Genomic DNA, 16,416 nt, shown 5'->3' with positions numbered 1-16,416 from the left:
CTGATCCTCCCACCAAGAGGTATGTAGGCAATCTCTCTCGAGATTCGGTCCACATTTTGATCCACAACATGACCATCTACATTTTTATCTACATGCATCATACATTCACCACGGTTAAATATTGATTGCTAAGTTAGGTGTCTCTTTCATACATTGACATTCACTTTTCAAGCTCTACCAATGAAGGGCATTCTATTAACACCCCATTTTGCAACCCTCATTTAACCTCACATGGAGGGTAAAAGGGTACTTTCACCTCAAAAATATGCATCTTGATTTTGACCATTAGATCCTTAATGTCATTTCATAAAAATGATCTTGATATTGTAATGATCAAATCAACTAGTTACAAACCCTAATCAGAACCACCATATTGAAAGTTATTGTCAAATCAAGTTTTAATGGTTGAGATGCACTATCACAAATTGAGTCCGACTATATGTAATTATGAACAATTGATTTCAATTGGTTATAAGTGTAATCAATTGGAGATCAATGATGTGTCATAATTTGATTAGTTAGGACTACATTTTATGGTGAGGTTGCATACACCTAATTAATTAGATAGTTAAACATTAATTATTCAATGAGTAAATTGTACAATTATCTTTTAATTTGAACCAATTAAGTTTGAAATTGGAGTGATTGGAGCCATTTAATGTTAATTGGGAGGTAATTTGGGACCTATTAATGGTAATTATGTTGAAACCATTTTCTAACAAATGATCTATGCTCACCATTTCACCGATATCTCTTAGAATATTTTAAATCTGTGAATGAGGTTAATTTTTCTAGAAACTAGACATCCGAGACTTCAATTTGAGCATAAGAACAAAACAATTCCGATTAGAATTGAGTCAAATATGAATTTTTAAAGTTGGCTCTATAGGTTGTTACACAGCTATAGGAAAATCGAATTTTGGTTTGCTCCCCACTCCCACCAATCTCTCCATTTAATACACCAGATTTTTTCCAAGGCTAAAATGAGGTCTAGGTTCATGATTCTTTGTCAATTCTCATTAAATGGTCTTCCATTCATATTTCCTCCACCACTACAATATAAACCCCTCATCTCCTTCATTCCAAGAGACAAAAAAACTCTCATCTCTTCTCCTCTCTTGAGTTCTAGTGAAGTAGAGTAGTCTTGTCATATCTTGGTCTTCCTGAGACTCAAGGTATTAAGTGAGACTTACTTTCCCTCTCCTAACTCTTCTTTTCCTCCTCCACCCTTAGGACCTCTACCAAGAGTCTCCTTCTCTACCATATGGATCTTGCATGAAGGTATATTCTCTTTCCCTAACTAGTTTTTTATGTTGCCATGATGAGAGTTTAAAATTAAAGCATGATGATAATCATTTGAATTCCCTTAAATATATTTGAATGCTCTTAATTGTTCTTATATGTTCTTTACATGTTCTTGTTTGTTCATCATATGTTCATACAAAACACTAGTTTTAATCTTAAATCCACATCAAAAATATGAAAAACATGTTTGTTGCAAAATTCTTTCAAATTCTTGAATCTAGGTTATCACCATCTACACAAATTCACTAGAATTTATTTTCAATCCAAATGAAATGCTTAATAAATTGAATTAGGGTTTATCATATGCTCACACTTTAAATTCAACATGCAAATTGATTCATAACATATTAAATGATGTGATATGAATGTTGGCCACCATAGTCTAGAAGACTGGTTTCACCAGGTAAGGTGGGTGCCTAACAGCTTCCCATCTTGTAACATAGCCTCTGAACTTAGATCAATGGTTGATAGATCAATGTTTATCCTTGTAACTTTCAATTTTTAGATTGTAACTAGAAAATAAAGTTATGTGCTTTATCTTAGATTGTATCTAGGACCAAAGCTATGTAATTTTCCTATGATTAATGTAAATTCAATTTTAAATTAATAAAATGAGGAATTTTTCAATTATGGTTTTCTTATTTTTTTTCAATAATTAAATAAGTGGCAACTCCATTATAAAACCCTTAATATAAAGGGAAAAATATAACTAGTCGGACCTCCATTTTGAGAGGCAATAACATAACTCCACCAATTCACGCGGATTTAGCCCAACATCCTAAAAACGGGCCAAGAGCGCAGTCTCTCACAATAACACGAATAGCAGACCCATCACCCACCCTCCAACAACAACCCAGCCTCAAAATAGATTATGTCTCCATTAAGCTCTTCCACACATAGGAACTGTTAGGGACATCCGATGCTTCTAGAAAGTTAGACCGTGGAAAATAGCAAGTTTGAAAACACTTGTACAGTAGTGTGTCCTTCTTTTGAATCAACTGCCACCCTTGCTTAGCAAGCATTACTAGATTAAAATCCTTCAAGTCATAAAAACCCATTCCACCTTCTTTCTTAAGCAAACATAACGCCTCCTAATTTTTCCAATGAATCTTTCTTTCATCTCCGGTTTGACTCCACCAAAATCTTGCACACAAGGCATTAAGTTTATGGCAAAGCTTAGTAGGAAGCAAAAATGCCTCCATCGTATAAGTTGAGATGGATTGGGCTACAGCTTTATTTAAAACTTCTTTGCCCGCTAGGGATGGCATTTTTCCCTTACAATCTTGTAGCTTTTTCCAAACTCTATCCTTCAAAAAGGAAAGCAGCTGGTATTTTGATCGACCAATAAGCGTAGGCAACCCTAGATAAGATTCAAATCTGTCTACCTCCTTCACTCCCAACATGTGTTTTAAGATTTCTCTTTGCCCATTCATCATGTTGCTGCTAAAATAAATGGATGACTTTTCAAAATTAATACATTGGCTAGATGAGTCTACATATAGCTGTAAAATATCTATGATACACTGCACTTCCTCCTTAGATGCTTGGCAAAATAACAATGAGTCATATGCAAATAATAAATGGGAAATCCGAGGTGCACTTCTACAAACCGCAACCCCATTAAACCTCCCCTCAACTTCTGATTTTGCCAGCAAAGCTGTAAAACCCTCAGAACAAAACAAAAATAAATAAGGTGATAATGGGTCACCCTGGCAAAGTCCTCTTAAGGGAATAATGTTCACATAAGCTTTACCATAAATACAAATTGAGAATAAGGGAGTGGAAACACAGCACATCACCCTCTCAATCCAAGTCATAGGAAATCCCAATCTGATCATTATTCCTCTCAAGAACTCCCATTCAGCCCTATCATAAGCCTTACTTACATCCAACTTCAGAGCTAGGGACCCCTTCTTGCCTGATTTCCTACAGTGCATGGCATGCAAGGTTTCGTATGCAACCAATACATTATCAATGATAAGTCTGCCAGGAACAAAAGCACTCTAGGTAGGAGCTATCAACTGAGGAAGAATCTGTTTCAATCTGTTAGCCATCACTTTCGAAATAATCTTATAAATGACATTACAAAGGCTAATAGGTCTAAAATCAGAGATTTTCTCAAGAGACTTCACCTTTGGAGTAAGAACAATATGAGTATAATTAATTTTAGTGAGCATGTTACTAGAATTTAGAAAATCAAGTATAGCTACAGTCACATCATCCCCAGCTATATGCCAATATTTTTGGTAAAAAATGGCATTCATACCATCAGGTCTAAGCGTCTTTGTTGGTCCCATTTGGAACAATGCCGCTTTGATTTCCTCCTCACTATAGTCATTGGACAAGATATCATGCATCGCTGGGGTCACCTTATGTTGCACTGGGCTAAGAAATTCCTCCATTCTTTGACATGTACTTGACTAAAAGATACTCTTAAAGTACTCAATGGCCACACCAACCACTTCCTCAAGTTCTTCCACCCATTGGTTGTGTTGATCTCTGACTCCATGAATGAAGTTTCTCTTTCGCCTTTAAGAGGCTTTGGAATGAAAAAACTTAATATTCGTGTCACCATGCTTCAGCCACAAGACCCTAGACAATTGGGCCCAGTACACTTCCTGTTTGAGAAGCAAATCATCCAGTGTCTTGCTTGCTGCCAAGAACTCATCCTTGTTTGACATTGTTAGTTCAGCCATGCTTAATTCTTCCACCCTTTTTTGGAGTTTCTTGATTTCCTTCTTATTTGGATTAGTGTCAGATGCACCCTATGCCTGAAGTACTGAACCACACCTGCTAATTTTCTCTTGCATGCAGCACAAACCCAACTCCAATGTGCCCACCAAACCCTACGCCTCATTAATTACCTCCTCGCAATCAGCCCTTAACAGCCAAGCTTCTTCAAATCTAAAGCTCCTAGTGCTTTTGCCCCAGCGCCTAAGGTCTAGTTTAGGTTGTAGCATGAGAGAATAAATGAGTCACCGAGCTCGTTTGAAATTTTTCCTTCCACCTCATGTTGACTACCACCCTATCCAATCTATCTTTCGTGTTTTCCAGCCCTGGTCTTTTATTATTCCACGTGAAAGGATAGCCAACAAAACCCAAGTCTGCCAATCTACAAACATCCAAGACATTACGAAAATTATCCATCTGTTTGTAAGGAGGAGGATACTTACTTTGTTTCTATGAGGAGTGTACGTAGTATAGCGTTAAAGTCACCCACGCAACACGAAGGTCCATCCACAAATGAGTGTATGTGATCAAGCAGAGCCCATGATTTATGTTTTTGGCTTGCTTCAAGCCATCCATAAAAGCACGTCAACATCCATGCACAGCCATCATCTTCCACTACCCTGGCTAAGATATGATTATTCGTAAAATTTATCACTTCCATATTCACCTCAGACTTCCAAATAAGAGCTAGACCACCATCACCATAAGGCTTCTTAACTATAAACTTGTTTTGGAAAGGAAGTTCTCTACAATGTTTCTCATAACCCTCTTTGTCGAAGCGTGTCTCCACTAAGAAACATGCAGTGGGAGCTTGATCCTTCACCAACTTGTGAAGGCTTCGAACTGTCTAAGAGTTCCCAAGCCCTTGGCAGTTCCAACTTAAAAACCTCATTTTGCTCAGCAAGGGTGCTCGTGCACCCCCACCGCTTCAGTCGTTTTGAAATCTATCGAACATCTACCTCGTTTACCTAGCTGGCTTTCAGTCTCATTACCAACTTCTATTTCAACTTCCTGGATTCCTCTTTTCCCCAACATATGCGGCCTTGCTTCTTTATTTTCTAAGCTCGGCCCACACTCCATCCTTACTAGTCTTGTCCAAGTGGGCTTCTATTTTGAAACTTAAGGCCCACACTGCTCCTTCCCTTTCACGTGCCCCATGATTGGTTCTAGCCACTTGACTTCCACGTGTTGCAAATTACCATTTTGAGATATACTCTCCTTAATTAAATTTGGTGCCTCAGGCTTGCTGACCAAAGAAAACATCCCTAAACTTTCCTTAGATATCCCATCCGTTACAAATGTAGCATCCGTGAACACCAGGACAATCCCTACTTTCCCGTCCTTTCCTTTTATGTGCGAATCGCCAACTGTAGGGTTTGTACCATTAGACACATCCTCCGCCGCCTACCTCATCGAACTGCTTCTGTTTTCAATCTGAGCCTTAGTCGAATTTGCATTGCTCGAATGGTAGTTCTTGGCCGAGCCCATCCTTGACGGTGATCTAGAACAGCCACCTGCAACTTTAAGCTACTCCCCGTATAGGTACACCACGTCACCTCCATTCTTACTCAATGCAAAATGTTCTGCATAGTGCTTTAGTTCATGTCCCAAGAGTCCACAAAAGTGGCAAAACAAGGGAAGACGCTCATACTTGAACGTGACTCATGAACTCTTTCCATCTGATCCACCGATAAAGCCACCCCATCGTAGAGGTTTTGACGTTGGGACTGCTACCTTGACTCTTATGAAAAGACTTTATGCATCCAGTTTCTGCCTCCTCTCTACTTCCACCACCTCTCCCAAACGACCACCAATCTCTGCTGCTACTTTAGGCGATGACATATCGAACGACGCTCCCCAAATCTGAACCCAAAGAGCCACCGAATCAAACTTGACCTTCGCCGCTGTCATATCGGGTTGCCATCTTCTCAACAAGAGCACTTGGTTGTCAAAAGACCAGGGTCCTCCTTTGAATACACGGTCCACGTCAAATTCTTTATTAAACTTGAACTGGAATAAATTGGAACCTACTTCCACAATTTGAACCGAATCCTCCAAACCCCATGCTCGCCTCAACATTGTCTAGGTAGCCCGTTTGTTGAAGGGTTTGCATGTGAGAAACTTGCCGAGCAAACTCAGATGACAACTTTCAATTTCTTCCCTCCGACCTTCATCCAAGATCGTGATTGCTTCTTCTTCCTCCATCGTCAACTTCATCTTCTCTGATCCATTAATTACGTCTTCGGCCATGGTATAGGATATCAGATCAAAACAAGAAAAGAAAAAGTCAAAACCCTTAGGAAAACCAAGGGAGGGAGTAGTCTCGCAGCAAGTCAAGAGAGAGAGAGCTCCTACATGAGGAGAGCTCCTACATCATTTTTTTTGTTAGCATCAAAGCCCACCATTTATATCACTTTATAACTTACCAATTTGTAAAAAAGAAAAAAAAAATTGTCACTTTGCCCCAACCCTCTTAATATTATCATTAATTATTTTATGAGTAAAGCTACAAGTACGAAATTTCCTACATCATTTATTTGTTAGCATATAAACCCACCATTTACATCACTTTGTATCTTACCAATTTGTAAAAATAAAAAATAAAATAAAATAAATTTGTAGCTCTAGCATTTTCCTTATTTTAAAGGCCATAAAAAAATATATTGATCTAAAATTTAAAACAAAATATACAAGTCCAAAAAAATTAGCCCAACAACAAATTTACCATTAGTAAAGCTAAAAACAATTAAACTTAATCAAACAATTTTTCCCAAAACAAACAACCCGACCTTTTAAAAATTTTAAAATGAAATAATTTTGTCTTACTTAGAAGCAACACACACATCAAAAACACACAAAAATATATAAATAAATAAAACCCCTTAGTGGTTAAGGGGCAAAGCCAGAGGCTAGAGCTCCCCCCCCCCCCCCCCAAAAAAAAAACCCTTCCCAAACTCCAAGTCTTGGCTGCGTCTTTGGTTGCATAATAAGATATTTTGAGAATGTTTTGTTGGCCAATGTTGGGGATACAAAATTACATCTTCTCATGCTAGCATAAACAAATCAAACTAAATATTAAAATTTCATGATTTCTTTCATTTAATTTAATTTTAAGCACAAGCACATGGCCAGTTACATGGCAAATTCGATACAATTTAAAGTGTAATTTTTGAGTCGATGATCTTAATAAATTTAAGTCATGAACAAACCACTTTATAAAAAAATTTATTTTTCATTGAAAGTGTCGTGGTGTGGTTTTTTGTTGCCAGTAAAATATTTAGGAGGCCAGGATCGATTGAAACTCAATGTTGGGCTTAAAATATTTAGTGAGAGAGAAAGAGAGAATCCAACTAGTGCAACAAGGATCTAAACAAGATTTCTATTTGTCATTCCACGTAATGATGAATATACGTATATAATAAGTAATGTAAGTGACTTTATAGAAAGGTTAAAGGTATGTTTGAATATATGAAGTATAAAAGAGAGCTATAGTAGCGTTTAGTTATTTTTGGCTATGGTGTAAAAAGGGTTGTTCATGGATTTTTATGATGCTGGTTTTTTTTTTTTTTGTTAGGAGATGAGAAGGAATGTTTATGGATAAGTGTGTAAGGATATCTATGACACTGAAAGCTAATTTATGAATTAAAGGGCTGACTTATGAGTTGAAAATGGCAAGATGGGTGCAAAATTTTATGAGGGATTAGTGTGTTTTGGAGTTGATGGTGGGTTCTTTTTACAATGAAGTTTTAGGGAGTAATTAGCAAAATCAAAAAGGATCATATTATCAAGAGAATCTCAATATATCTATCTTAGGATTTGACCGAATATGGTATGATTAGCTTTTGGGCATTTTAGCTTCTTTGGATATTGGCAATTGGAAGCTAAGATTCAAGTATTCAACTAATCTCAACATTAAATGCTAGGATTTGGGAATTGATCTCAGCCAATAAGATTAGGACATGGGTTAAGATTAGAAATTTTGTTTGCTTGATTTTTATGATGCAACATATAATTAATGGCAAATCACAATATACATTAACGTAAAGATAGTAAGTCTGTCAATAGAACCCAAAGCTGAAACTGCTAGCAAGCAAAACAAACGATTAGGCAGCATTAAAATAGTTATGGAACAGAAACTAATACTGCAAAGTTAGTGAGTCTACAAATAGACAAAAATTAGATTATGAGATAATTGATTATCTTGGTAACCAGTAACTAACAGAAATTATAAAATCAAAAATAGGTAAATGCTATTAGGTAGCATTAAGAAGGAATGAGAGTTGGCCAACTTGGGAGCACATAGTTGAGGAAACTGCGCATTGAGCTCCAATGTTTATCGCCAGGAAAATTACAAAAGACTTCGAGCGTTTTCTTCCGCAAGTTGCATACTACAGCCTTCAATTCAATCCCCAAATACAAGATACTTCCATCATCAATTGGATGAAAACCTAGCACTGTGATTACAGGAATATTCTGGTTTACATATTGTGTGAGCCAAAGAGATTTTCTGAGACAAATTCTTTGAAAGACACTTTGTGCTCCAAGCACCATTTGCCTCCACCCTGGCTATCATAGTCCTTGAGCTCCCAAACGCAGATATGAGACTGCACTAAAATCTGACATATTCTCAGGCACCCCAGACACACTCGAAGTCCAACGCAATCAAAAATCTCCATTGGCCCTAGTTCTATACAGGCTGCTCAATTTCAAAGGAACGACTACATTTGCTGTTGTATAGATCAAACCCGAGAAGATGGCCAGCATTACCGCACCAAAAAAGCACGCCTTTGTAAGGAACAGCAGAGTTAGAAGGGCTACCGATGTTAAATTTTTTTGAAAGCTCCACCACACTCCATTGACCAGGGTCAGACGAGAATATGTGTGCCTCGTTATCCCATGTGTTGACCATCACTAACCGGTAAAATACTTCATTCAACGATGAAGTATTTTACACGAGTTTATGTTTTGTACTATCTATATAAGAATTTTTTTGTTCTATTATGTCTACATTGTTCACACATATAAATGCATTTCATTCAAGGTGTCAACTTTTGTCCATGATCTTAAATTATTGCTTTTAATAGGTTCTTGTTATTGTTGATGAAACTGGTTCCGGAAAGACTTCACAGATACACCAATATTTTAATGATCTGGATACAAAAAACGTGGAAAGCTATCTTCTGCAAATACTATGGCACATAGTTTGTTATATTAAACAAAACAAAAACTAAGATTATTTTCCAAAAAATAATTTCCTTTTAAACAAACATAACTGCAGTGGCTTGTTTGCAAGCGGTTGATGCACTGTTTGGGATAGTTTATGTGGTAATCAATTGAAAATAAAGATCACATCTGAACGGAATTCAATTTTCTTAAAGGCCTGGTAACAGCGACTGTAACATTTGTTCCACACAAGATATCAAAACCAGAAAGTCATAAAAGAGCTCGTTTCTATAACATGAAAACTTAAAGGAACTACAATATAACATTTATTACATTAAATGAGATGATAAATATAGAAAAAGGTAGGACATGCAGCTTGCAACAGATTCTTTAATACAACAGGCATTTCTGTTGCGATCCAATTCTCATTTTTCTTGTTCAACACCTATCTGCCACATATGCTAGGATTTGTCGCTTATTCGAATCTTTAGTGTCAACTATTAATATAGGAAAGAAGAGAAAAAAGAACTCCTTTCTAAAGTGAGATATTTCAACCAGACTTAATTTGGTCGTGGTCAAAATAATTCAATTAACTATAGTAATTAGTTTGTAATTAATAATGGAGATATCATTAATCATTCAACCTTGGTATTTTCCTTCTCTAGAGTCCAATATGCTCAAGAATCTTACTTTTCCCCCACATTATGCAAATTGTGAACCATCCTCCTTATTAAACTCTTGCACAAGACCTTGCAACTGGTGCCTTCCCAAGTGCAGCTCCAATTACTCCCACCAAAAACAGGGATAAAGAAGCCAGTGTCATCACAGCAGAAGATCTCCATTCCTTCTGCTTTATAAAACCAGCTGCTAGTAATAGCACAGAGCCCCCTACTAAATATGTTACCGATGATGCCACAGCCACTAGAGTTGGGCTTGGCACTGGCCCCTTTTGTCCACCTCTGCCCATTCTGATGTTCCCTTTTGCTTGGAATGTCCATATATCATATTGGGTACAAAAACATATTGTGTAATTGCTAAATGCAAAGTTCCTGCAGCCAATCCAGTGAAGCTTGTGAGAAGTATAGCCTTGATTTCAATTGCAACAACTCCTACACTCATAAGTATAGGACTCATTATCGTAAAAGCTGCATATGCAACCCCTTTGAGACCTCCCAAGACAATGGCCCGAAGATATATTGCCCTTGAAGAGTAATCAAAATACTTCTCTTCTTGGACCATCTGGGATCCAATTTTGGGCTGTGTAACCACAATTTCCATGACAGATAATTTAAGAAAGAATGTAGAATTTGGAGTGCATATCTCCTTAATGCTGAATACTTAAGGTTACTATGACAGATAATTTAAGAAAGAGTAGAATTTGGAGTGTATATCTCCTTTTTTTTTGAGATAAGGATAGAAGGAGTGTATATCTCCTTAATGCTGAATACTTGAGGTTACATATAGTGAGAGATGATATAAATAGTGGTGCAGGTGCGGAAGCAACAAAAAGCAAAACACGTCATTGGAAGAATGGTACATCTAACAATACTGATCACGAGCATTGACTTTGACAATTGACATAACATTACATTAATTTGATAAATATTCTAATCAAGCCAGTGACTCCAATCAGGCCATCATAGAAGGAAAGATTTTAATTAGAGATAGTACTATACTTTTATACGCAAGCTAATGTTTCATTACGTATTAGTCCTGTTCAACAATTTCGTTATAGTTTTGCAATAATAGACCGGCAAAGAGTAATAGGAATTTTGAAATACTCCGTCTTAATTAACTACAATGCTTCTGGAATATTTAAAATATAAGTGCTCCTGTTTATGTATGTATCTTGCGAAAATTTGATCATTTCTCTGTATTAACCACTTAATGAAACCAATTGCCTAAATTTTTCTATGTTCTGCAGGCAAGAACACAACTAATATGCCAAGGGGAATTCACTTTAATTGATAATGGAGTTAGTTGTGCTTACTACCATTGCTTTCTCAACGTTTAGTCAGAACAAATTCGATGATATAAGGTGCAAGTTACCTGCATGTCACAAAGGTAAGTGCCTTTATAGTTCAAGGCAATTTCTGTCTGCAATATGTGGTTTGATTGTTTGATTGTTATATATAGGTACTCCACCTAAACAAAATATCACAAGAAGAAAATTTCCTATGCCTCAAAACTATTAGATCTGCAATAGATCTTCAACAGACTAATTAGGATTGTTTACCTAAACAAATATCACATAAAAATCTAATTATTTACCCTATGAGAAAGGAAAGAAAACATGATCAAGTGTGTTAAATATTAGCTCTGATACCATGTTAAATGGAGAATATTATCAAACGCAATGTGTTATACCATGTTGTGTATGCTAGAGTGGATGCGGAAGAGGAAACATAGAATAGGAACATCAAGAACACGAGGGTTACGTGGTTCAGCCTTGACGGCCTACATCCACGGAGGAATCCCTTAAGGGCTACATCTTTATTGTGTAGGAGTGTAGTACAATAACCTGTGTTACAATGAACCCTAACATGAGTATATATAGGCGACTAAACCCTAGACTACTAGTACAAGCAGGAATGGGCTTGGGCCTATTACATTGGGCTAATATATGTCTAATATATGTCTAATATATATCTCTAACAAAGTGGTTAGAAATTGAGAATTAATCTTGTCAATCTCATTCCATATTGCTAGACACACCAAACATGATTCTCAAGTACCACAGTGAAGTTGTGGGCGCTACTGCTTACTAGGGTTTCAAAAGAAAAGATATTCCTAAAGCTACCCTAATGCAATCGTGCAATTTACTAACCTGCAAACTAATTTCCAACTGGGTATTGTCTGCAATATTGTTTTGTAATATACTCTACAGTCAACAATGAACTTTCAATTATTGTTGGGAGCAAACTGTTAGGACTTAGGAGATGCCATTATAAGCACGATTATATCTAGTCTTCGGTTAATTCTAAATTTCTAATGCTAAATAAAATATGCAAAATAAATTTTACTTACTCTTGGCATAAGCTGTGACTCAGAATGCAGGGCTATGGAGAAGGATCAAATGGGCTAATAAAGATTAGGGCTTCAAATTTGCATTAATTATCAAAATAAAATGATATTGAGAAAGTTAATTATGAAAGCTACATACATATATATTAAGACCGCTCTCTCAAAATTACACCATAAACAAAGTTTATCCTACCTTCGGAGGCCAAAAATATAATCCACAATCCAGTCACCTTGAAAATCCTCAGTCAAAAACTAAAACTATGTCAGTTTTTGGAGGATATTCATCAATACCTCCAAAAGATTTTAAAACACAAAAATTTCTATCAATTTAGGCATTTAAGAGTGTAACACCCTATAATTTTTATCACTAATTTCTCTCTTATACATAAATTAAAAAGGGCAAGACTTATGTACATTATTTATATGTTATTCCTTAGGTTCTCCTCTTAAGATTATGCCATGTGAATTTTTTCTCATGGAATAAGGTGTATTTTTTTAGTTAAGTAGTCACATAGCTGAATCCTAAGAGGGGAACCTAAGCAACAGTACCTAAGATATTGTATCTAAGATATTTAAATAAAATAATTATTGTGGTATAAGAAGCCCAAGTGAGATGACATAAGTAAATACATGGACCTTAATAAGCTTTAAAAATCCTAACATTTTACCTCTTAAGCTACACGTGTATATATATAAGAGGTTTCCTTTTGTTTCAGTCACAACACACGATTGAGCTTTTCTTTTCTTCTCTACAGCTATGTGTGAGAATTTCAAGTATGGTTTTCTCCTATTCTAAATTTAGAAATTTGGAATATTCAATGGCTAGTAATTGTTCCCATGTTTATAGGAAGACATGGGTCTGTGCATCTATTATTTTTGGTACCTAGTAGAATATAATTGAAAAATCTGACCTATCATTATATTATTGGGAAAGCTGACCTATGATTGTTACAATATTAAAATAAGTATGGAACATAGCCGTATGGCCCTCCATAAACTTTAAGATTGATTAGATAAAAATATTACATATAGCCATATGTTTTGGAATGGAGCTAATAGGCGTTAGTTTCATGAATATCTATGATTATATTAATGGAATAAGTTGCATTATGGTTATTAGATACCTTCCTTAGCATCGTTCTAGTGACATTAGTTATCATCTCTAAGCCGCTGCGATATGCAGCAATGATTTTAAGCCAAAAATCTGATTATGCAGCAATGCTTTTAAGCCAATCTGAATCTATTTAGCCACTGTAACATAGATATAAAGAAGTCATATACTAGCTAACTAAGTTCATGCGTCTACGCACCTATCATTGTTCAAATACTGGTCCAGGCATATCATTTATGTTTTGCGGCATCAAGTCTCATAATGGGCTATTGGATTGATCAACTTAGATTATAATATGAGGCTTCTAAAGAATAGTAGTAGATTATATGATGGTTAGACATATAATGAAATGCTAGAGTTCTAAAGAATTGTTGTACTTTCATGCCAATTTATAGATAGTGAAAATATGTGAAATGGAACAATCTGATCAAAGCTGAAAGTAAACCGAACAATAAGTAAATAAATGGAAAATTTTGAAAATATTAGTGTTGTCTAAGATGAAACTATTTAAGTGTGAAAACATAATTTTAAGTGGGAAATTGCATATTGATGGACCTATTTTTGGTATTGCTAGGTTCTAATTCTACTGATTTATTGTGACTCAAAAGTGATTGATTTCATTTTTGCAAATAAGAAGTGGTATTCACTAATTTCGAAATTTTCTCAAAAACAGTTTTGATTATGAAACTATTCTTATATCAAAGAAATATGTTGATATTCTATAAATATATTGATACTCTATAAATGTTTGATGTGCACATTGTATGGAGACGTTGATCACTATTTGTTATATGAAAAACTTGTGGGACAACCTAAACTTATTTAAACTTGTATGTGTGAATAAATCTTTGTATTTTTTTGGTATTATGATTGGATTATTTGTTGTGAGCATCTTGAATTTGTTTTGAATCCTATGGTAAGTCATGATTAAAAGCTCAATGTTGTATTTAGTCCTTAGCAATGGACAATCATACTGTAACTAGTCCTTAGCAAGGGATAGTCCCAAAAAAGGGAACAGTGCACATTTGGTAGCCCCTTAGCAAGTGAGTATACCATTGTAAACTGTTTTAGACCCCTTAAAACAACCAGATTAACCTAGTTAATTAGCCAAGTGATTAACTTAGTCAATTTAAGCAATTCTAGGTTATCACAAACATACAATCATATCAAAAGTATAAAGCAGAGGAAATATAAAAGACACAATGATATAATCACCCAGGAAACCACACGGTAAAAACCTGGGGAGGATTTGACCTAGCTATCCTCAAGGTAAACCTGAATCCACTATGCGAAAGAATCGAAGTTCATACAAAAAGACTTACAAACTCCCCGCTTGACTTCCTAATGCTACCAACCAGTAGAACTTACTGACACAACCACGTGCAAGCTCCGAATCCACGGACTCCTTCTTTCTTGGATTCTCCAATCAGCTTCAAGCACCCACGCTTGATATTCTTTAAGTTTCAATGGTAGCAACCGAGTTGATCATCAAGATGTTAAAGTAATCTCTACCTTGAAAACCCTAAACTTTGTGTAAAGGAAAGCTCCTCTAGATCTCACAAGAGATTTACACAAAACAGTAAAGTATGAGCAACAATACAACTGGAGGAACTCTAAAAACATGGCTAAGGTTTTTCTTTATATACCTAGGGTAAAAACAGAAAACCCAAAACATTTAATGAGTTAGGGCTGAGCTGGAAAATTATGCAAAAAAACATTCTGCCCGAGATTCGATCGATCGAACCAGGCCGAAATGCACCAATGCATCTGCAGCCTCTCGATTCCAACTTTACATGAAAGACCCAACTTTGAGCAAGTCTAAACAAGACTAAACAACCTGTTTTGATCATGGTTTGCCAACAATACAAATTAGAGTTCTAAATACATAAAATCCTAAATCTTTAGAACCTAACAAACTCCCCCTTTGGCAATCCGTGACAAAACACAAACACTAAGCTCAAAGTTTACAATTAAAAAGCCCTTTACAAAAATAATGCTCATAAAACCAAAATTCAATCCTAACTACTATCCATCAATTGCAAGTGTAGACAGCAGCTCAATTGAATCAACCTGCTTATTCCTGAAATACTCAACAAACGCATAAACGCATATGTGACAGAAAATAGTATATAAACAGGTATAACATTCTTGTATGATTCACACAACACATAATAAAGACATATATCAAATGAGTAACTCATAGAATATAAATCAATAAACAATGAATCCAAATAAACAAGAATCAAAAAGAAAACATGTATATCAATCAATGTTACTCCCTCTAACATGAATATCCCAAAAAAATGATATACAAGGTGAAGCACCTAAATACAATCTAACAGCTTCACTAGCTCCACTAGCTCCTCAAAACAAAACAAAAAACAAAAAAAAACAAAAATTCTACTAGCTACAAAACTCCTCTACAAACTCTACTCTCCCTTTTGTAATGGAATGCCAAAGGGCAATCACAATCTATCATCAAAAGGAGGTGGTGAGGGGAACGAAGATGTGCCAAATCAGCTCGCAACACACGAATCTCATCACAAAGGTCCTCCAAAAGCTGACCATGAGCCATCAGAACGGTCATGACAGTCTCCAAAGTATAACTGATATCAAAGTCATCCAATGGAGGTGGAGGAACAGTAGTAGTAGCAGCAGCATCAGGATCAGGAACATCCTCACCAGTAGGACCTGTAGAAGAAGAGGGAGGAGGTGTGGACCTAGAAGGCTCAGACTTAGGGTGTTTAAAGCCAACTCGAAGATGAGCAGCCCTCTATCTAAGAAAAGACGCACCTATAGGACCAATGACATGCACAAGCTCCGAGGAAGGGAAAACACTAAGATCAAGATAAAGAAGAATCCTATGGATAAAAATATGATGAACAAGGGCATGAGAAGAAGATGAACTCCTATACACTTCGTTCAAAAAACAAGGGAACAAATAGGAAAACTGATAGGAGCATCAGTAACTAGAGCGTACAAAAATACACACCTCTCGAGAAGAATGGTGTGCAGATAAGAAATGGGCCAAAAACAGTGACATGCTATCCTAAAGAAAAGATAGTATAGCTCAGAACTCAGCA

Source organism: Quercus suber, unplaced genomic scaffold, assembly GCF_002906115.3.
Source record: "Quercus suber isolate HL8 unplaced genomic scaffold, Cork oak 2.0 scaffold_108, whole genome shotgun sequence".
Taxonomy (NCBI): Eukaryota; Viridiplantae; Streptophyta; class Magnoliopsida; order Fagales; family Fagaceae; genus Quercus; species Quercus suber.
This window is presented reverse-complemented; position numbering follows the sequence as displayed.